Consider the following 12,379-nt stretch of genomic DNA (forward strand, 5'->3'; position numbering starts at 1 on the left):
GATACAATAAAGTGTTTTTATCGATTCATGACTGTCAAGGTCAAGTTTCTCTCTTTACTAATTCTACTGATTTATCATTAAAAATTAAATTTGTGAATCTTTGGGCATCAAACGATTCGATCAGATTCCGATTCCTGCGGTGACAAGTCGATTCACAATCGATTCTCGCAATGTATTATTTGGTATAATAGTTGTAATGAAACTTTTTAAAACCAGGCTATTCTGGTTGCATAGACATGGTATAAAAACGTTTTTATAAAAATTGATTCTCATGAAAAAAAGGAACATATGCATGTATATTTTTTATCGTTTTTTTGGAAAATTCTGAATCAATGTGGAATTGGGATGGGTAAGCATGTATTATTCGGTATAACAATTGATTCCTATAAAAAATAAATAGGTAAATAAAATGAATATACATTTTTGGAATCGATTTTTTAAAATTATGAACCGATTTAGAATCGGGATGAATCGGGATTAATTTTTTGATCTTTTTCACCCCTACTAAACATGCTTAACTTTATATTTAGTTGTAAAAACAAATGCGGCCATGTTGTTATCCAGTGAGCTACAGCGCCTGTAATGTGAATTAATTTAGCATTAATGTTAAAAATGTAGTCTCATAAAGGTAGGAATCATGGTCACACTCCTTAAGACGTGATCTAAAATAGAACAAGCTACTCTATTATTATTATGCAGTACACAGCAATGTTTCAAGATGACACTTTAATTACCGACTGCTATATTTAAAGCCTCATGAAATAAAATCTGCTTCGGTTCGTTGTTATGTTCTGGAACATTAGCCAAGAGAGGATTTGCTTCACTTGATTTAGCCTAACTTGCTGTAAAAAACAGGGCAGACAGACAAGCTTCCAGAATGGACCAAGACACTCCTGTGAAGCTCACTAATTATAATTTGAACAAGTATAAATCATTAATATTTATTTTTGGCGGCAAGAGTCGCCCTATTTTTACATAATAGCTTGAATATTTTAATCTTTATCTTTAGCATGTTAACCTAATGTGACTCAAAAGTCATTTTTTACAAGGACTAAATCTTTAACTGAACTCATGTTACTACAATAAAAATGAATACTGCCTTAAAACCTTGGAGATCAAAGATGCTTAAAGGGGTCGCATACACTCAAAGTTCGATATAACGCGATCATCCATGGACCCCAAATTTTCTCCCGTTTACATCGTAGTTTGGTGACCGGTAGACTGGGGTGTAGGACTCGCTAACGAGCTAAATCTGTTAGGCGTCTTAGCCGTAACTTGTAAGCCGTTTAAGGCTGCTACAAACTAGGCTTGTTAGCTCAATAAGGCTAACGCTAGCAAGTGTATTTTATGGATCCCAACAACCGTGTTATATCAAACGTTTAAGTGTTTTATGTTTTTTTATTATTATTATAGAGGTTTATTTGAAATAGGGACAGATACAAAAACATACTACAAACTAATGTAAAGTATCCAAACAACAGAAGAATAAGTGATTATTACATTTTAACAGAAGTGTAGATAGAACATGTTAAAAGAGAAAGTAAGCAGATATTAACAGTAAATGAAAAAGTAGATTAATAATTCATTTTCTACCACTTGTCCTTTATAATGTTGCCAAAATAATAGAATAATAAATGACACAATATGTTACTGCATACATCAGCAGACTAATTAGGAGCCTTTGTTTGCTTACTTACTACTAAAAGACAAGTTGTCTTGTATGTTCACTATTTTATTCAAGGACAAACATGTAATAAGAAACATATATTTAATGTACCGTAGGATGTTTTTGTTAAAATAAACACAATAATGCTATTTTTGTGGTGCCCCTTATTTAGAAAAGTACCGAAAAGTATTGAAATACATTTTGTTACCGGTAGCAAAATATTGGTATCGGGACAACCCTATTCTAAAAGCTTGCTGGCTCCAAAAAAAAAAGTAAAATTGGTGGAATTGATCCATATGCTAACAAAGGACAAGAGACTATATCAGTGAATAATTTCATATAGCAAAGTCTGTTAAGATTGAACTCATCCTTCGCTTATATGTCCTACAGGGAGTGAAGGTGCCCAGCCTCATTTCATTAGCAGGTTTCCCTGAAAAAAAAAAGCAAGCCCAATATTACTTTAAATATACTTCGACATCTGTGCTACTTCTCCGAAAATAGTGCTCATTCATTTTAGTGCTTACACATGACCAAAAGTAAACAGACAACATGCTTTTTACCAAAATACTGTACGTTGTTTGTAGCCCGCTGCTAGCTTGGCTAACGCTAACAGCCTACTAAATGTTACGCGTGAAACAGAATAAAACATGCTTTGATTCAAATTTGCTAGTCTGAAAATGCTGTCAACTCACCAACATGTATTAAGCGTTAAAAGTGATGTTTAATCGTCTTACAGCTGCTATCCAGACTAGGCGTCGTCTCTTTATTAGCTCACTATCCTAAATTCCTTGGCTTTGCTTTCACACAGGAAATGAAAAAAATCTCACAATTTTTTTTTTCCCACCTGGTTATGACGATTGGGGCAGTTAATGAGGTCGAGCGCTCACGCCATGTTTTGAACTCAGCCATGAAAAATAAGACCCACAATGCATTGCGGTTACTGTGTCACACTTTCAAGCTCTACAAGTATACAGCTTAGGTGTTATTATAATGTCTTTCTCCTGATTGTGTACATCCCTGCATTATTTGTAGCATGTTTATGTCTAGAGTTTGTTCTTAAACATCCATCCATTTTCCTCCGCTTATCCGAGGTCGGGTCGCGGGGGCAGCAGCCTAAGCAGAGAAGCCCAGACTTCTCTCTTCCCACCCACTTCGTCCAGCTCCTCCCGGGGGATACCAAGGCGTTCCCAGGCCAGCCGGGACACATAGTCTTCCCAACGTGTCCTGGGTCTTCCCCGTGGCCTCCTACAGGTCGGACGTGCCCTAAACACCTCCCTAGGGAAGCGTTCGGGTGGCATCCTGACCAGATGCCCGAACCACCTCAACTCCTCTCGATGTGGAGGAGTCGCAGCTTTACTTTGAGCTCCTCCCGGATGACAGAACTTCTCACCCTATCTCTGAGGGAGAGCCCCGCCACCCGGCGGAGGAAACTCATTTCGGCCGCTTGTACCCGTGATCTTGTCCTTTCGGTCATAACCCAAAGCTCATGACCATAGGTGAGGATGGGAACGTAGATCGACCGGTAAATTGAGAGCTTTGCCTTCTGGCTCAGCTCCTTCTTCACCACAACGGATCTATACAACGTCCGCATTACTGAAGACGCCGCATCGATCCGCCTGTTGATCTCACGATCCACGCTTTCCTCACTTTTGAACAAGACTCCGAGGTACTTGAACTCTTCCACATGGGGCAAGATCTCCTCCCCAACCCGGGGATGGCACTCCACCCTTTTCCGGGCCAGAACCATGGACTCGGACTTGGAGGTGCTGATTCTCATCCCAGTCGCTTCACACTCGGCTGCAAACCGATCCAGTGAGAGCTGAAGATCCTGGCCAGATGAAGCCATCAGGACCACATCAAAAAGCAGAGACCTAATCCTGCAGCCACCAAACCGGATCCCCTCAACGCCCTGACTGCGCCTAGAAATTCTGTCCATAAAAATTATGAACAGAATCGGTGACAAAGGGCAGCCTTGGCGGAGTCCAACCCTCACTGGAAACGGCTTAAACAATGGGTAGCAATAGCAAGAGGTAGCTAACGCTAATGCTACCGCGCTAATGTACAATAACAAATTGTCTGCCTACTGTTAGTAGACTTACCTCTGCCATAAAAATTAAATTTTCTGGGACAATCCTATTATATAATTGTTTATGGAGGTTAGTAAAAATGAAAATATTGAATTGACACTAAACAAAAGAGTTGAGATGAGGCTGGAGATGGGTGTAGTGACTTGTGCTGGTTGACACGACAACAACAACAGCTCAGGTCTTAGGAAGGTGAAATCTTCTACGTTTGTACATTTTAGGCAGAGTAATTATTTCTAACACGGTATATTTGTGTCAACTTTCCAAGCACAACATGGGTAAAATGTATTTTAAGTGGTATGTATTTTAAGTGGCGGACAAACATCTGTAGAAACTTTGTCATGTAGGAAAAAGCTACAATTGAAGTCCTACATGTTGCAAAAGGCAGGAAATGTAAATCCCTGGCTGGTCTGCTTCTGCAAAAAGAACATGGAATGCTTTCATCTTTAAACTGTATAATACCCTCAATATAGCATCCGACATACCGAGTTTAATCAATTTTACAAGGCAGTATAGCTTTAAGGTTGGTATTACATCCCCTGGGTCAGGTTGTTCATACCAAAGTCTCATCTCCAACATTGTCTCTTGTCTGGATGTCAGTTTATTTCGGGCAAAACAAGCTGATGACCATTTGGGGCAACTGTCGTTCTTCAGTCTTTGTTCTGACAAATGGTTTACAATAAACTAAAATCTACTAATAATTGCAAATCCAAAATTGTCCGTAATTGCATAGAAACGCTTATGTTATTGCTTTCAGACGTTTTGACAACGAAAAGTCAAAATGACTTATTTGGTCAAACATATTTTTTTTGTTTGACCAATGCACAAAACCTCCCGCCCCTTGTGTGTTTTGTTGAATCACTACGACTTGTCCCGCCCCTTGTGTGTCTCGGCCAATCAGGCCCTGACCTTCTCTTGCGTTCATACAGTGCTGTGGTACCTAAATTTCCATACGCCCCAGATTTAGTACGGTTTGGTTTTAGGTCAAAATATGTCTCGTTTTTTTATACTCGGTATAAGTACGATCAAACACACCTTTGTGACACTCCCACCCACCATGAAGCCAAATAAAATGGTTGCGTACAGTCATAGTTTGATCATAGTCAATAAGAGCCTCAATAGGGTACCAGTGGTAGTGTAAGAGAGAGACAGCAACAAATTGTATTCGAATGGATCGTACAAAAGAAAACAATCAAGAACCGGTACAAACTGAAACCTGCACTGCAAAAAGTCAGTGTTCAAAAACAAGAAAAAAAAATACAAAAATTAGGGGCATTGTACTTGAACTAAGCAAAATTATCTGCCAATAGAACAAGAAAATTTGGCTTGTCAAGACTTTCCAAAACAAGTAAAATTAGCTAACTTCAATGAACCCAAAAATACCTTAAAATAAGTATATTCTCACTAATAACAAGTGCACTTTTGTTGGTAGAAAAAAAAGAGACTTTTTTACTCAATATGTTGAAAACTATTCTTAAATTAAGTAAATTCTAGTGCAATTATTTTGACATAATGATATGCATCAGGCATTACATTTCTTGAAACCAGCAAACTTATACTAAAAAGTAATTTATTGTTCTTAATGGAAAGGCAACAAGGCAACCGCTTGTTACTCTCGGGGTCTACTAGCCGCTCAGGCAAATCATATTGTCTAAAAATGCATTTTTCCATTGATAACATGACATCATCGCGCCAAGTGCATGCTCTTTCAGTCCATTAGTGCGCATATACTGTATACAGCCCGGCCCCCGGCCAAAACATTTTTAATTGTAATTTTGAAGAATTCATCTGAATGTGCATGAACTATTTCTGTTCAAAATAGTTTCAAATGTCGCATGTGAAATGTTTAAATATTAACTGTCCGTTTACTATACTATACTGTGCCAACTGTACTACTATATGAGTGCGTATTTTCTATTGTTTCATTGAAAATAAAACAGCAAAGTCCATTTGGCTGTCATCTGTTTTAATTATGAGACACAATTGTGTCAAAGTCATGATTTTTTTTTCATGCTTGAAATAAGAAATTATTACCTTCAAAAAGTAGTTTTATACTTGTGAGTGTTGATGACACAGCTTTGCAACAGTTGATATTCTAGTTTCAAGCATGTTTTACTCAATATAGGTCATAAAATCTCAGCAACAAGCTGTAATATCTTACTGAGATAATTTAGGACCAAAACCCTTAAAACAAGTGAAACACTCTAACATAAAATCTGCTTAGTGAGAAGAATTATTTTATCAGACAGAAAATAAGCAAATATCACCCTTATTTGAGATATTAAATCTTACTTAGGTTTCAGTTTTTGCAGTGGGATCCAAAGGCTCGCGACCATAAAAATAAGTAAAAATGGTACAATTGATCCATGCTCATGATCAGGCCTGGCCCTACCAATCTGGCGCCCTAGGCAAGATTTTAGGTGGCGCCCCCCCACATCGGCAGTGAAGTGTATATACTCACGAGAAACCGAATAGCTTAGTCTTTGACCTTTTTTTTAACTTAAAGAAAGCAAATTAACATATTATATGAGAATGTTATGTTATGATTATCTTTAACCGAATCACAGCAGTGCTCAAATTAAAAAACAGGGGGGGGGGGGGGGGGGGGATTTTTTGTATTTAGAAATAATAGTACCAACTTTTTTATTTATTTATTTTTTCTCCAACATTTGTGGCACTGGCGTGGCGCCCCCTGATGGACGGCGCCCTTAGCATTTGCCTATACGGCCTATGCCACGGGCCGGCCCTGCTCATGATTATGAACAAGTCCAATAGACGAGATTTGTGTAAGCTAGCAAACATGTCCTGTTTCCCGGTCGTCAACCGAGTCAGTTTTTATACAGGCCAAACAAAAGTCGGTAAAGGCTCACCGTCAAACTAACTTTGGGTTTGTACTAGGGTTGTACGGTATACCGGTACTAGTATAGTAACGAGATACTAATGAATCATATTCGGTACCATACCGCCTCTAAAAAGTGCCGGTCCTCGCCCCCATTTTTTTTTTACAGGCATGATGGCGCGTCGTCGTCATGTCGTGACTTTGCTGGTTTTACGAGCAGAGGAGCATGTTCGGCAGCACGCGCACACAGAGTACTTACAAGCAGACGCAGTGTATGGAGAGAAAAGGGAGAACGGACACATTTTGGCTTAAAAACTAAAAATAAAGGTGAAGTTAAAACACTGAAACGCCCTCAGGAAGAGGTGCTTTAAGACATGGCTAGCTAGCTAGCAGCTAACGCCCATCCACAGTTGGCAGTGTTTTAGCTACTTCTAAATCACTAATTCTCGCCTCCAAGGTGACAAATAAAGTATGTTTCTTACAAGTATCATCCCTGCAGGACGAGGAATAGCTAAACATGCTTCACTACACACTGTATCTCACCGGCGTCACAATGTAAACAAACGCTATGGGTGGATCGACACCTGACATCCACTGTAATGATATACTGTATATATTACGTTTTTCATTATGTTACCTTGGTTTTGGCTATGGTGTCATTTTGATAATTCTTTTGTTAATATTATAATTGCAATATTTGAATAATGATAAATGATTGGCAGTTGCGGATTTCAGCAATGCGGTAGTTCGAGGAAACACTCCATTGCTTTTCCAAACGTTTTTAATGGTGAACTGCCACTTTGAAAATCCTAAACAGGAAGTGCTTAAAGTTGAATGACTTTGTAAAAACACTGAGACAAAGTCTAATTTAATTGTGTTCTTCGTGGTGTTTTTGAAACTGCACCCATTTTGTCCTTAGAATTTTCAACTCACTTGAAGTGTTTTGCCAAGAAGATTTATTTTAATATGCACACTTTCAGAATGTGCTTGTTCTATTTTAGCCAATGTAAGACAAAGAAAACAATCTGAAGCTGTCTTTAATTTTAAGTTATTACGCCATGATTCCATCAGTCCGGCCCGCGTGGGAATAGATTTTCCTCCATATATATAAAAATATATTTTATTGTACAAACCTTGCATCAGTGTGCGGCTATCTCAGTCACCCATTTTGTGGCCGGCAGCATATCCATTGTGGGCGGGCTGATACATTTTCTGCCCTGATTCAGTCAGCTACTGTTCTCAGTGCTACTTTGTGTAATTTTTAAGTGTTTAAAAAAAAAAAATTTTTTTAATTTTTGTTTGTTTTGCCAACTCAAAATGAGTCAAAAGAAAGCAATTGACAACCAATGTGTAGTTTGAAACATTTGGGAAAAATCCACAGCGTTGTCGACACTGCCCACTCACCCTAACCCCCTCCTTCCTCTGCCAACAAATTTAACTGACACGTTTTTTTTGTGTTTTTTTTAGCGCACCACATGACTAGTCACACAATGTGTGTGCGTGTCAACAGTTCAGCTTGTTGTTGTTGTTTTGGCTTTGTATTAAATAGGAGGTTAATCCATCACCCCTTTGTCATGTTTGTTTGATATACAGTACTGTATAGTACTTTATAATGTGCTATACCATAACATATACTCTTTCATTCTAGACTTCTAGAGTGTTTGATTATCACATCACTCTAAATGTATAGAATATAAAGTTCACAAACATAAAGAGGGATCCTAGTTGGCCAGGCCAATATTTCCTTATCTTTTTGGTGTAAGTAACTGAGTTAGTAACTGAGTAACTAGTAACTGTAACTAGTTACTGGTTTTCAGTAACTAACCCAACACTGGTTACTAATAAGCAATAATTCTGAGGTTATTGAGGGAAGACTCTTAGTTAATGGCTTACTGGTTGTATAATAAGGCAATGCAGAATAAGGCATTAATAAGTACTTAATATTGACTAATTAGGAGCCAATATGTTACTAATTTGCATGTTAATAAGCATCTAATTAATGGTGAATATGTGTTCCCCATACTAAAGTGTTACCCAAACGTTTATTAAAATATGGAATTTTTTTAAAGCTGGAACCAAATTTTCATATTTACATAGTCTTTTATGGAAATATTTGCTTCTCTATACAAACTTTTTTAAATGACCAACTCTGTTCAAGAATCAATTAGGTTTGTGAATTGTTGTTCCACTGTCGTTGGCTATATTTAAACTTTAATGGATACAATGAAACACAATTAAGCATACAAAGTCGACTTATTTTTCCCACTCCACTGCTACTTTAAGGTGAAACAATGACTTATTTAAATGGTGTTACGCAGGTATCGTGACTCTGACTCCCACTATTACTCAGCGATTAGGCATTTACAGGATGACAGATCATGTCAAAGTTGACAATCCTCGCATCATTGTCATAACTATCAAGTGTGTCACAGCACCGACACACCATGTTCTTCAAGTTCCGGCAGCACAAATAAGAATATAACTGTCACGTCAGGTCTCACGTGTTTCTTTCCCCATTTAGTCAGCGCTTTTATTCTGGTTCCTCTCCCTGGATGTCTTTCTGAGCGCTTTTTACCCTCACCTGTTCCTGATTGGCAACCTGAGCACACCTGTTCCTGGTTGCCAATCAGGCTTCTTTATCCGCCTGCCTCGGCCGCCAGCCAGGACTGACTTTGTTTAGCGGCATGTGTTGCTGTACTGCACCTCCCGTGTCATCAATAAAATCCTTGTCTTACTACCTCAGACGTGCATGTTCATGACAATAATGTTATATAAGGGTGATTAAATGAATATTTTGCAAACAATTACCATTCATTAAAATTCTCCGTTAAGTGATGCTTTGTGGATAAAAGAGAGTTGTTTTCCCCCCCAGCATATGGATGTAGTTTGGGGAGGGTGGGTTTAAGGTGCCATGCCATTTTCACAGTGTAGTCTACACTTTATGATGTGGTTCCCCTCTCATTAATTCAAACACTGCCAGCGGGGGAGACTCCTTCTCCCAATAAAAAGAATCATTTTCACACAATGAAAACAAAAACAAGTACTGGGTGAAAATTAATACATGAGAGGAAAACAATGTCCCACACTGTCTAAGATTAGAACATTGTTTAATGATCGCGAGCTACCGACCGATCGCCAGCCAGGCATTAAAAAATAGATCTAAAAATGATCGATCATCAATCTTCACCAAGACGTCATTTTCGTCACTTGATTGACATTCACGGCACCCGAGGGTCTTGTGAGATGACGCTGGCTGCTGCGAGATCGTTGTTAAAAAAAAACGACCGACAGGAAGGCGAGAAAGACTTTTTATTTCAACAGACTCTCGCGCCGTACCTGCCGTCAAAACACTAAAGACCGACCGCACAGCTCCTGTCTTCACAAAAGCGCTGCTTCATCCTGCCTGCGCTAACAAAATAAGAGTCTCAGAAAGCTAGCAAGCTACGGAGTTTGTCGCCAATGTATTTCTTGTAACGTGTATAAAAAGGAGTATGGAAGCTGGACAAATAAGATGCCAAAAAGCAACCACTTTCATGTGGTATTGGACAGAAAGGAGGACTTTTTTTCCTCCTCTATTTGAAAATGTGGACGTTATCATCACTACTGTCTGATTCTAATCAATGCAAGTCATCAGAATCAGGTAAAACACCAACTTATATTCTTGTCTTCATGAAAGAAAGGAATCTATATGTGTTAAACATGCTTGTATTATCACTAAACACCTTTAACTTGCTAACAAAAACGTCTCTTTCATAAATAAATAAATATAAATGATATATATGAATGAGGTAGATCCCCTCCACTTGGTCAATTGAAAAGTAGCTAGCCTGCAGAAAAAGTGTGGGCACCCCTGGTTTAATGCAATCCAATTACAGCCCCTGGGGCCCTACCGCCTCCTAAAAAACGGAAAAAAAAAAAAACGAAAAAAAAAAAACACTTCGTTGACACCAGATTCCTCATTCTGGGAAGTTTCCATGCATGATTCTAAGAGGATGTATTGTTCTTCAGAACTCCAGTCACCATACTTGCCAACCTTGAGACCTCCGATACCGGGAGGTGTGGGGAGGGGGGGCGTGGTTGGGGGCGTGGTTAAGGGTGTGGTTAATAGGGCAGTATATTTTCAGCTAGAATTCACCAACTCAAGTATTTCATATATATATATATATATATATATATATATATATATATATATATATATATATATATATATATATATATATATATATATATATATATATATATATATATATATATGTATGAAATACTTGACTTTCGGTGAATTCTAGCTATATATATATATATATATATATATATATATATATATATATATATTTTTTTTTATTTTTATTTTTTATTTTATTATACATATAAATAAAATAAATATTTCAATTTCAGTGTTCCGGAGGCTATCCAGTAGATGGCAGTATTGTCCTGTTTAACTTCTCCGTTCATGACTGAGTATATCATTTCAGCCACCGTGTTCAATGGAGAAGTCTGTTCTACAAAATGTACAGGTAAATTAATTACATACCCCTTCCCCTTCTAACTGTCCTGGATGAACTGAAATTCTTGTTTCCATTCGCTTTGGAACTTGCGAGCGTATTTCTTCATCTTGCCCGTCGACGGCGTCGCCATGTCTGTAACTTCCTCGTTCTTCTGCTTCGTCTCCTTGTTGTGTGCGCAGTTGTGCACTCTACTCTCTAAAAGCCGTAGATGTTATGACGTCATTGGGCAGGCAAGCTGTTTATATTGTGGGAAAGCGGACGTGAGAACAGGCTGTCCCCACTCAGGTCTGCATTGAGCTGGAGGGGGCGTGGCCTCCAGCTCCGGCTGAATACCGGGAGTTTGTCGGGAAAACATTTCTGCCGGGAGGTTATCGGGAGAGGCGCTGAATACCGGGAGTGTCCCGGTGAAACCGGGAGGGTTGGCAAGTATGCCAGTCACATTCACTGCATCCTATAGACCAGGTATTGTCAAACTGTAGTACCTGTACCACTAGTGGTACGCGGGCTCCATCTTGTGGTCCACCATAGAATCACTTGATTAAATTTCAGTGTTTTATTGTCCCTTATTCAAACGCAGTGTTACTTTTCAAACTGTGTGTAATGTCACAGTGGCTAAACATATTAAATATACTTGTTAAATCCAACCTCTGCCTTGTGTTTAATGAATACTTAGGCCTACTACGCTAATGTGTTTTACTAACGGTCCTTAAAGTTGCACTTAAAGTATTTTCTGAGGTGGTACTTTACTACTTGGTGAAAAAAGTTTGAGAATCCTATTTCAGTGGTGTCAAACTCTTATTGATTGAGGGCCACATTGCAGTTATAAGGTTGCTTTTAACAGTAAATATGTATGACTATTAATGTATATTCGCCTCATGATATCATTGCAAAATTGCCTATGCATTTGATATGTTTTTTAGGCACAAATTGATGAATACTTGCCTTGAAATTATTAGTCAGTGGGACAAACGTATATTAAAGTATTTTTTGTTTTTATTTTTATGAAGTTTCTCAGTTCGAACAATAAATATCTTGTCTTTGCAGTCTATTCAATTGAATATAAGTTGAAAAGGATTTGAAAATCATTGTATTCTGTTTTTATTTACAATTTACACAACGTGTGACCCTCGCCCCATCCTTGTTTGTGAATGACTGAGCATTTCATGGAAGTTGCTTTTATACCCAATCATGGCACCCACCTGTTCCCAATTAGCATGTTCACCTGTGGGATGTTCCAAATAAGTGTTTGATGAGCATTCCTCAACTTCCTCAGTCTTTTTTGCCA

This window comes from Entelurus aequoreus, linkage group LG06 (assembly GCF_033978785.1).
Source record: "Entelurus aequoreus isolate RoL-2023_Sb linkage group LG06, RoL_Eaeq_v1.1, whole genome shotgun sequence".
Lineage (NCBI taxonomy): Eukaryota > Metazoa > Chordata > Actinopteri > Syngnathiformes > Syngnathidae > Entelurus > Entelurus aequoreus.